Source organism: Phalangium opilio, unplaced genomic scaffold, assembly GCF_054372755.1.
Source record: "Phalangium opilio isolate 3A_F unplaced genomic scaffold, DU_Popi_V2 ptg000017l_1, whole genome shotgun sequence".
In the NCBI taxonomy this organism is placed as follows: Eukaryota; Metazoa; Arthropoda; class Arachnida; order Opiliones; family Phalangiidae; genus Phalangium; species Phalangium opilio.
The window spans coordinates 12,705,486-12,715,844 of NW_028324151.1; positions in this window are offsets into that span (position 1 = coordinate 12,705,486).

Here is a 10,359-nt window from a genome sequence, read left to right on the forward strand (position 1 = left end):
AATTCAGCTTAATTCCCTATAAAACACTCATTAAAAGTGATTTCATCTCGATTGAACAATAAATAAAAATGTACCTCGATTTTTAATAACATTCTCAAAATCTACGTAACTCGGCCTGAGAAAAAATTTTGAGTATTTGTTCACTATTTTCAAATATGACCACTGAAACCATTATTTTTGTACTTTTTGCTTTAATTCAAGCAAATGTAAAGATATTCATTCAAAAAACTGTATAAATTCAATTTTCAATAAGAAATCGTTGTCACGGATTTTGTATCTTGAAGAAAAAAAACATGCGATTTTTTCGGTACACTTTTGAATGCATTTTTTTCTGGACAAATGTTTGACCGAATTCAGCTTAATTACCTATAAAATACTCATTAAAAGTGATTTCATCTCGATTGATCAATAAATAAAAATGTAAATCGATTTTTAATACCATTTTCAAAATCGACGTTTCTCGACCAGAAAAGAACATTTTAAAATTTTTTCACTATGGTAGGATTTTACTTTACCTACCTAACCCAACCAACACTTGATTCTGATTAATTAGGCCACGGGGAGTTCGAAAAAAATAGTGAAAAAATTCTAAACCCGCCGCAAGTTGGTGAAAAAATTTTTTGAAAATTTCAAAAATTGCATGTACTTACCGCCATTAAGACCGCTACGCGCCTAAACGCATTCTGCCCTCGATCTTGAAAAACTACTCGGGGGAGGGGTAAATATAATAACAAGGACTCGCGACCGAAATCAAGGAGCACATACTGCGGAAATATAGCTATGAAATTTTAAACACCCGCTGAAACATTTACAATTCTCAAAGAAGAATATTTCAAAGATGCTCAATTTTAAAAATAAACAGCGATATTTTGCTAAATTGCGTAGATTATTTCGGAAGTAAATGAAGATAAACCCCAATATTTTGGAAAAGGCGTAACATTATTTGGGAAGTAAATGAAGATAAACAATAATATTTTGGAAAAGTCATAATATTATTTGGGAAGTTAATGAAGATAAACAATAATATTTTGGAAAAGGCGTAACATTATTTGGGAAGTTAATGAAGATAAACAATGATATTTTGGAAAGGCGTAACATTATTTGGGAAGTAAATGAAGATAAACAATAATATTTTGGAAAAGACGTAACATTATTTGGGAAGTAAATGATGATAAACAATGATATTTTGGAAAAGGCGTAACATTATTTGGGAAGTAAATGAAGATAAACAATAATATTTTTGAAAAGGCGTAACATTATTTGGGAAGTAAATGAAGATAAACCACAATATTTTGGAAAAGGCGTAACATTATTTGGGAAGTAAATGAAGATAAACAATGATATTTTGGAAAAGGCGTAACATTATTTGGGAAGTAAATGAAGATAAACAATGATATTTTGGAAAAGGCGTAACATTATTTGGGAAGTAAATGAAGATAAACAATAATATTTTGGAAAAGGCGTAACATTATTTGGGAAGTAAATGAAGATAAACCACAATATTTTGGAAAAGGCGTAACATTATTTGGGAAGTAAATGAAGATAAACAATGATATTTTGGAAAAGGCGTAACATTATTTGGGAAGTAAATGAAGATAAACAATAATATTTTGGAAAAGGCGTACATTATTTGGGAAGTAAATGAAGATAAACAATAATATTTTGGAAAAGGCGTAACATTATTTGGGGAGTAAATGAAGATAAAGCACAATATTAAGTAAATGAAGATAATTAGCAATATTTTTGAAAAGGCGGCCAATTATTGGGAAGCAAATGATGGCGAACAACAATATTTTAAAAAGGCTTCAATATGTTGGAAGGAAGTGTATATTAAAAAATTATACACTATTAACTGCAAAACTGTTTATACCGATGGCTATGCAGTAAAGTGTGGCACTTAGCGTTACCCGAGAAACACCACTTGGAGGTGGCCACACGTCGTTTCTCATGAGGAGTTTTGATAAGGCAGGCCCCCTTGCCTACTGCCGCTATAACCCAACCGGGGAGTTTTGATAAGGCAGGCCCCCTTGCCTACTGCCGCTATAACCCAACCGGGGAGTTTTGATAAGGCAGGCCCCCTTGCCTACTGCCGCTATAACCCAACCGGGGAGTTTTGATAAGGCAGGCCCCCTTGCCTACTGCCGCTATAACCCAACCGGGGAGTTTTGATAAGGCAGGCCCCCTTGCCTACTGCCGCTATAACCCAACCGGGGAGTTTTGATAAGGCAGGCCCCCTTGCCTACTGCCGCTATAACCCAACCGGGGAGTTTTGATAAGGCAGGCCCCCTTGCCTACTGCCGCTATAACCCAACCGGGGAGTTTTGATAAGGCAGGCCCCCTTGCCTACTGCCGCTATAACCCAACCGGGGAGTTTTGATAAGGCAGGCCCCCTTGCCTACTGCCGCTATAACCCAACCGGGGAGTTTTGATAAGGCAGGCCCCCTTGCCTACTGCCGCTATAACCCAACCGGGGAGTTTTGATAAGGCAGGCCCCCTTACCTACTGCCGCTATAACCCAACCGGGGAGTTTTGATAAGGCAGGCCCCCTTGCCTACTGCCAAAAACTAAGAAAACGTTGCCTTATTCGTCAGTGAATTCGGCGGTGTTTTCTTCGTTTTGACCAGCAATTAAAAATGCTGGTTCTGCCTCGGGATCGAGAGTAGCCAGCTCTTCCTCCGAGACCCCGATTTCAATTAATTCAAGGCCTTTTTTGCCCGGTCCAGGGTAGCAAGACTTTACGTCTTCCAAGAACCGAGCAAAATTGGTTCCAGGAGGAAGCCAGTTTCCATCCTGGTCCTTGAAAAATAGGCATCGGTACCAATAAGAAGCCATATAGCTACTTAATGACCTGTCTGTTCTGTGGGACTTAATGGCATCCTTCACGTGTCTATTTCGGTTCTCGATGTTGTTCGTATGGGCGCGAGAATCTTCCGAGTTGACAAACTCGTACTTATGAAGCACGGTAAGGTGCTCCCGAAAGCTCATTAACGTACAATTCATGTACATAGGGGCTCCGTCAGACACGATGATGGACCCAGGGGCTATATATTTTGCCATTTGCGTCCACAGAACAGCACGGGACTTATTTTTGACTTTCAAAAATAGACCATCTTTTGTATCCCGGCAATAAATTCCAAAGATACAAATGGTTTCTCCGGCTAACTCCGCCCCTCGGTTGTATTTGCGAGTATGAAGGTAGGTTTCGTCCACCTCCACAAACAGTCCTGGTCCTCCAATCTGGACTTTGTCGGCCCTATTAGAAATGACAATTTCCGTTACCTCACGACACATGGAAAAATAATCCACAACTGTTCGTGAGGAACATTCACTATGGGTTGTAGCGTCAGTGACGCTCATTTTACAAACCCAAAGGAAAACGAGGAAAAGATTGTCGGTAACCGACAAATTTTGATTATAGAACCATGTGTTTTTGGAGGGTACGAAAGCCTTCACACACTCGGAAACCAAATGATCGGGAACCTTTTTCCTCGATGCCCTTAAAGCCTTTCGCTTGTTGGCTCGAGATTGCCCAGTGGAACATCGGATTACGTATCCAAACCGACTTTGGTTGTTAAACACCCCCACAAGAAATCCATCGATAATTCCATCGTCGGATTTATTTCCGCAAGTACAAGCGATCTTTCTTTCATTGAAAGAAGTAACGCTTGGAACCAAGTCCAATGAAATCACCAGAGTTTTAGCGTCCCTTTCAGATTTGGCCCTTAACTCTTCGTTCATACATGGAAAAAATCCACCCCAATTTTTTAACGAAACACTGTGGAAAAGCTGTTCCGCAGTTTCAAAATTAGGGTTTTCAAAATCTGGATTTTCCATTTTTGAAAATAGGCCAGCCACAAAACCAAATGCTTCCCCACCAAAAATGTGTTTCTTCCCACCAGAAATGTCTCTTCCCACCAAAAATGTGTTTCTTCCCACCAGAAATGTCTCTTCCCACCAAAAATATCTCTTCCCAACAAAAATACCTCTTCCCAACAAAATAATGCCACAAAATTGAGTTTTATTAAACCTCTCGCTTAGCTCGCTCAAACGCGTCTGATGAGTAATAAAGAATTGTCTTAAAAGGTCACGCGCGAACCGTTGCCATGGCAAAGAAGAAGGTTGCCACGTTACCATGACAACCATTGTGCCGGCGGTGGGTTTGGATGTTTTAAATCTAGAACAAAAATTCATTTTCTCCACGTGAAGTGAAATCCTAAGCTATCCAAACCAAAAACCTAACTGAACCTGCTTCTGCCCACAATAAAAGGTAGATCTAGATCTTTTTTTTCAAACCTTTAGTGAAAAGGATTAACGGTTTGTAAGAATAAAAATTATTGAGATAAAGTTGATAATTATGGCTTTCAAAAGTAATCGCGTTGCAGCGATGCGAAGGTTGCTAAATGGAAAGGATGTATCTGATTTTAGCAGCGTTCCTGAACATATTGTGTGTGCATTTTTTGACGAATGCACATATGTAAAAAGAATGCAAGTTGTAGCATTCTGCATATTGAATGGAATATCGGAATACAATTTTTGGCGAATCATTCGTTGGAAAGATTGTTCAAGACAGGACGAACGTAAGGTTGCAGATCTTTTCATTTACATGAAAAAACCGGAAAATCAGGGTATATTTTATTCATATGATATTCATTCAGGACTTATAAAATATTTGGATGGGGCTACTAGATATTTTGGTTCTCGAATTGAGTCATCTTAATTAATTTATTATTTACCGATTTTTACGAGATTTGGTGGAATTTCAGTAAATATATCCGGCAGTAGGCAAGGGGACCTGCCTAAACAAAACTCCCCATGAGAAACGACGTGTGGCCACCTCCATGTGGTGTTTCTCGGGTAACGCTAAGTGCCACATTTTAAGCAAATTTTATATAATTTTCCAAATAAGTGACCGCCTTTCCAAAATATGTTGTTTATCATCCCAAATAATGTTACGCCTTTTCCAAAATATTGTGGTTTATCTTCATTTACTTCCCAAATAATGTTACGCCTTTTCCAAAATATTGTGGTTTATCTTCATTTACTTCCCAAATAATGTTACGCCTTTTCCAAAATATTGTTGTTTATGTTCATTTATTTCCCAAATAATGTTACGCCTTTTCCAAAATATTGTTGTTTATCTTCATTTATTTCCCAAATAATGTTACGCCTTTTCCAAAATATTGTGGTTTATCTTCATTTACTTCCCAAATAATGTTACGCCTTTTCCAAAATATTGTGGTTTATCTTCATTTATTTCCCAAATAATGTTACGCCTTTTCAAAAATATTGTGGTTTATCTTCATTTACTTCCCAAATAATGTTACACCTTTTCCAAAATATTATTGTTTATCTTTATTTACTTCCGAAATAATCTACGCAATTTAGCAAAATATCGTTGTTTATTTTTAAAATTGGAGCTCGCTTCAAATATTTTTCTACCCTGGTATGAGAATTCTAAATGTTTCAGTGGGTGTTTAAAATTTCATAGCTATATTTCCGCAGTATGTGCTCCTTGATTTCCGTCGCGAGTCCTTGTTATTATATTTACCCCCCGGGTAGTTTTTCAAGATCGAGGGCAGAATGTTTAGGCGCGTGGCGGTCTTAATGGCGGTAAGTACATGCAATTTTCAAATTTTCAAAAAATTTTTTGACCAACTTGCGGGGGGTTAAGAATTTTTTCACTATTTTTTCCGAACTCCCCGTGGCCTAATTAGTCAGAATCAAGTGTTGGTTGGGTTAGGTAGGTAAAATAAAATCCTACCTTCACTATTTTCAAATATAACCACTGAAACCATTATTTTTGTATTTTTTGCTGTAATTCAAGCAAATGTAACGATATTCATTCAAAAAACTGTTCAAATCCAATTTTCAATAAGAAATCGTTGTCACGGATTTTGTATCTTGAAGAAAAAAAACATGCGATTTTTTCGGTACACTTTTGAATGCATTTTTTTCTGGACAAATTTTTGACCGAATTCAGCTTAATTACCTATAAAATACTCATTAAAAGTGATTTCATCTCGATTGATCACTAAATAAAAATGTACCTCGATTTTTAATACCACTTTCAAAATCGACGTTTCTCGACCAGAGAAGCACATTTTGAGTATTTTTTCACTATTTTCAAACATGACCACTGAAACCATTATTTTTGTACTTTTTGCTTTAATTCAAGCAAATGTAACGATATTCATTCAAAAAACTGTATAAATTCAATTTTCAATAAGAAATCGTTGTCACGGATTTTGTATCTTGAAGAAAAAAAACATGCGATTTTTTCGTTACACTTTTGAATGCATTTTTTTCTGGACAAACGTTTGACCGTATTAAGCTTAATTACCTACAAAATATTCAATAAAAGTGATTTCATCTCGATTGATCAGTAAATAAAAATGTAAATCGATTTTTAATACCATTTTCAAAATCGACGTTTCTCGACCAGAAAAAAACATTTTAAAATTTTTTCACTATTTTCAAATATAACCACTGAAACCATTATTTTTGTATTTTTTGCTGTAATTCAAGCAAATGTAACGATATTCATTCAAAAAACTGTTCAAATCCAATTTTCAATAAGAAATCGTTGTCACGGATTTTGTATCTTGAAGAAAAAAAACATGCGATTTTTTCGGTACACTTTTGAATGCATTTTTTTCTGGACAAATTTTTGACCGAATTCAGCTTAATTACCTATAAAATACTCATTAAAAGTGATTTCATCTCGATTGATCACTAAATAAAAATGTACCTCGATTTTTAATACCACTTTCAAAATCGACGTTTCTCGACCAGAGAAGCACATTTTGAGTATTTTTTCACTATTTTCAAACATGACCACTGAAACCATTATTTTTGTACTTTTTGCTTTAATTCAAGCAAATGTAACGATATTCATTCAAAAAACTGTATAAATTCAATTTTCAATAAGAAATCGTTGTCACGGATTTTGTATCTTGAAGAAAAAAAACATGCGATTTTTTCGTTACACTTTTGAATGCATTTTTTTCTGGACAAACGTTTGACCGTATTCAGCTTAATTACCTACAAAATATTCAATAAAAGTGATTTCATCTCGATTGATCAGTAAATAAAAATGTAAATCGATTTTTAATACCATTTTCAAAATCGACGTTTCTCGACCAGAAAAAAACATTTTAAAATTTTTTCACTATTTTCAAATATAACCACTGAAACCATTATTTTTGTATTTTTTGCTGTAATTCAAGCAAGTGTAACGATATTCATTCAAAAAACTGTTCAAATTCAATTTTCAATAAGAAATCGTTGTCACGGATTTTGTATCTTGAAGAAAAAAAACATGCGATTTTTTCGGTACACTTTTGAATGCATTTTTTTCTGGACAAATGTTTGACCGAATTCAGCTTAATTACCTATAAAATACTCATTAAAAGTGATTTCATCTCGATGGATCAAAAAATAAAAATGTACCTCGATTTTTAATACCGTTTTCAAAATCGACGTTTCTCGACCAGAAAAGCACATTTTTAGAATTTTTTCACTATTTTCAAATATAACCACTGAAACCATTATTTTTGTATTTTTTGCTGTAATTCAAGCAAATGTAACGATATTCATTCAAAAAACTGTTCAAATTCAATTTTCAATAAGAAATCGTTGTTACGGATTTTGTATCTTGAAGAAAAAAAACATGCGATTTTTTCGGTTCACTTTTGAATGCATTTTTTTCTGGACAAATGTTTGACCGAATTCAGCTTAATTACCTATAAAATACTCATTAAAAGTGATTTCATCTCGATTGATCACTAAATAAAAATGTACCTCGATTTTTAATACCACTTTCAAAATCGACGTTTCTCGACCAGAGAAGCACATTTTGAGTATTTTTTCACTATTTTCAAATATGACCACTGAAACCATTATTTTTGTGATTTTTGCTTTAATTCAAGCAAATTGAACGATATTCATTCAAAAAACTGTATAAATTCAATTTTCAATGAGAAATCGTTGTCACGGATTTTGTATCTTGAAGAAAAAAAACATGCGATTTTTTCGGTACACTTTTGAATGCATTTTTTTCTGGAAAAATGTTTGACCGAATTCAGCTTAATTACCTATAAAATACTCATTAAAAGTGATTTCATCTCGATTGATCACTAAATAAAAATGTACCTCGATTTTTAATACCACTTTCAAAATCGACGTTTCTCGACCAGAGAAGCACATTTTGAGTATTTTTTCACTATTTTCAAATATGACCACTGAAACCATTATTTTTGTACTTTTTGCTTTAATTCAAGCAAATGTAACGATATTCATTCAAAAAACTGTATAAATTCAATTTTCAATAAGAAATCGTTGTCACGGATTTTGTATCTTTAATAAAAAAACATGCGATTTTTTCGTTACACTTTTGAATGCATTTTTTTCTGGACAAACGTTTGACCGTATTAAGCTTAATTACCTACAAAATATTCAATAAAAGTGATTTCATCTCGATTGATCAGTAAATAAAAATGTAAATCGATTTTTAATACCATTTTCAAAATCGACGTTTCTCGACCAGAAAAAAACATTTTAAAATTTTTTCACTATTTTCAAATATAACCACTGAAACCATTATTTTTGTATTTTTTGCTGTAATTCAAGCAAATGTAACGATATTCATTCAAAAAACTGTTCAAATCCGATTTTCAATAAGAAATCGTTGTCACGGATTTTGTATCTTGAAGAAAAAAAACATGCGATTTTTTCGGTACACTTTTGAATGCATTTTTTTCTGGACAAATTTTTGACCGAATTCAGCTTAATTACCTATAAAATACTCATTAAAAGTGATTTCATCTCGATTGATCACTAAATAAAAATGTACCTCGATTTTTAATACCACTTTCAAAATCGACGTTTCTCGACCAGAGAAGCACATTTTGAGTATTTTTTCACTATTTTCAAACATGACCACTGAAACCATTATTTTTGTACTTTTTGCTTTAATTCAAGCAAATGTAACGATATTCATTCAAAAAACTGTATAAATTCAATTTTCAATAAGAAATCGTTGTCACGGATTTTGTATCTTGAAGAAAAAAAACATGCGATTTTTTCGTTACACTTTTGAATGCATTTTTTTCTGGACAAACGTTTGACCGTATTCAGCTTAATTACCTACAAAATATTCAATAAAAGTGATTTCATCTCGATTGATCAGTAAATAAAAATGTAAATCGATTTTTAATACCATTTTCAAAATCGACGTTTCTCGACCAGAAAAAAACATTTTAAAATTTTTTCACTATTTTCAAATATAACCACTGAAACCATTATTTTTGTATTTTTTGCTGTAATTCAAGCAAGTGTAACGATATTCATTCAAAAAACTGTTCAAATTCAATTTTCAATAAGAAATCGTTGTCACGGATTTTGTATCTTGAAGAAAAAAAACATGCGATTTTTTCGGTACACTTTTGAATGCATTTTTTTCTGGACAAATGTTTGACCGAATTCAGCTTAATTACCTATAAAATACTCATTAAAAGTGATTTCATCTCGATGGATCAAAAAATAAAAATGTACCTCGATTTTTAATACCGTTTTCAAAATCGACGTTTCTCGACCAGAAAAGCACATTTTTAGAATTTTTTCACTATTTTCAAATATAACCACTGAAACCATTATTTTTGTATTTTTTGCTGTAATTCAAGCAAATGTAACGATATTCATTCAAAAAACTGTTCAAATTCAATTTTCAATAAGAAATCGTTGTTACGGATTTTGTATCTTGAAGAAAAAAAACATGCGATTTTTTCGGTTCACTTTTGAATGCATTTTTTTCTGGACAAATGTTTGACCGAATTCAGCTTAATTACCTATAAAATACTCATTAAAAGTGATTTCATCTCGATTGATCACTAAATAAAAATGTACCTCGATTTTTAATACCACTTTCAAAATCGACGTTTCTCGACCAGAAAAGCACATTTTGAGTATTTTTTCACTATTTTCAAATATGACCACTGAAACCATTATTTTTGTGATTTTTGCTTTAATTCAAGCAAATTGAACGATATTCATTCAAAAAACTGTATAAATTCAATTTTCAATAAGAAATCGTTGTCACGGATTTTGTATCTTGAAGAAAAAAAACATGCGATTTTTTCGGTACACTTTTGAATGCATTTTTTTCTGGACAAATGTTTGACCGAATTCAGCTTAATTACCTATAAAATACTCATTAAAAGTGATTTCATCTCGATTGATCACTAAATAAAAATGTACCTCGATTTTTAATACCACTTTCAAAATCGACGTTTCTCGACCAGAGAAGCACATTTTGAGTATTTTTTCACTATTTTCAAATATGACCACTGAAACCATTATTTT